At 41.6% G+C, this 1,749-nt stretch overlaps 1 pseudogene; it reads left to right on the forward strand.

Annotated features, from left to right (window-relative positions):
* The first annotated feature begins 370 nt into the window (after positions 1-370).
* LOC102924254 (small ribosomal subunit protein eS8 pseudogene) lies at positions 371-995 on the forward strand (annotated as a pseudogene).
* The last annotated feature ends 754 nt before the right edge of the window (positions 996-1,749 follow it).

Here is a 1,749-nt window from a genome sequence, read left to right on the forward strand (position 1 = left end):
CACTGCCCGATAATTACTATAAACATCTTTGATGCCAGTAAATTTAGTTCTAAGATGGAATGTAAGAATAGGAGAGCTAAGGCGAGAAGGGAAAATGAAGAAAATGGAAATGAGTGCTGGAAAGGCGGTAAGGAGAATGTAAGGAGACAGACAACATGACGATGTGTTTTTTTGTTTTTGGGTTTTTGAGACAGGTTTCTCTGTGTAGCCCTAGCTGTCATGGTACTTACTCTGTGGATCACACTGGCGTCAAACTCACTGAGATCTCTGCCTCCCAAATGCTGGGATTAAAGTCGTGCGCCACTACTGGCCAGCCTGAGAGTGTGTTTTTAAAACATGCAACGTGCCTCTTTCCAGCCAGCACTGAGTGATGGGCAGCTCTGGAGACAACTGGCTCAAGATCCCCAAGACGCGGGTAAGAGAAAGCCCTACCACAAGAAGCAGAAGTATGAGCTGGGGTCCTGCTGTCAATGCTAAGACTGGCCCTCAGAGTATAAACACAGTCAGAGTCCGAGGAGGATGTAACAAGTACTGTGCCCTAAGATTGGGCGTGGGGAACTTTACCTGGGACTCTGAGTGTTAGAGTTGGAAAACAAGGATCATTGATGTTGTCTACAATGCATCCAATAACGAGCTGGTCTGCACCAAGACCCTGGTGAAGAACTGTACTGTACTTATCGACAGCACACTGTATTGACCATGGTATGAGTCTCATTATGCACTGCCCTTGGGCCACAAGAAGGGGGCCAAGCTGACTCCTGAGGAAGAAGAAATATTAAACAAAAAATGGTCAAAGAAAATCCAAAAAGAAATATGATGAAAGGAAAAAGAACTCCAAAACCAGCAGTCTTCTGGAGGAGCAGTTCCAGCAGGGCAGGCTTCTTGCCTGTATTGCCTCAAGACCAGGCCAGTGTGGCAGAGCAGACAGCTATGCGCTAGAAGGCAAGGAGCTGGAGTTCTATCTGAGGAAGAACAGAGCCCAGGAAGGCAAATAAACCATCATTCATAGTTCATGTGTAGAGGTGTTTATTGTTCTGTTAAAAAAAAAAAAACCCAGCACACACACACACACACACACACACACACACACACACACACACACACACACACACATATGCAACACGACATGAGAGGGTGTTTTTGAGACAAACCCCACAGTAAGGTATTGTTATGATTGTTTACAAACTTAAAATACCTGCATTTATTTATATAGGAAGAACAATCATGCTGTGAACTTCCTTGTACATGATCCTTCTAATGTTTAACTTCACTGATTCAGAATATGCTGTTAAGTGATGGGACTTGACTTGAACTTAACCTTGATGGTTTACATGAACAAAGAAGTTCTAAAGATGATTTATCTTAGGAGAAAATGGTGCAATTTGAAATTGTCTTTTATTTAACTCTTAGTAGCTGTTCGATTATGAAACTTTTGGTTTTATTTATAGAATTTTATACTTTAAATGAATGAAAATTTTGCATCCTGAACACCAAAACAAGCAAAATGAGGGGCCAAACTAGTTTGATAAGACCTCTCACTCTAATGCCTCTCTAAAAGTAAACTGCATGTTTCTTCTGAAGTCCCATGTAGGCATATTGGTCTCCCAAAGGTATAATGTGAAAAGAAAAAAAGGAAACCTAAAACAATAGATATGATTGGTTTCCATCCTTAAACTTATGGCTTATGGACTTTCCTCAAGTGGAACTGTTACCAGTATATGTGCTTGCCTACTCTCAGGTTAGCTGCTG

The sequence above is a fragment of the Peromyscus maniculatus genome, chromosome 22 (genome assembly GCF_049852395.1).
Source record: "Peromyscus maniculatus bairdii isolate BWxNUB_F1_BW_parent chromosome 22, HU_Pman_BW_mat_3.1, whole genome shotgun sequence".
NCBI lineage: Eukaryota > Metazoa > Chordata > Mammalia > Rodentia > Cricetidae > Peromyscus > Peromyscus maniculatus.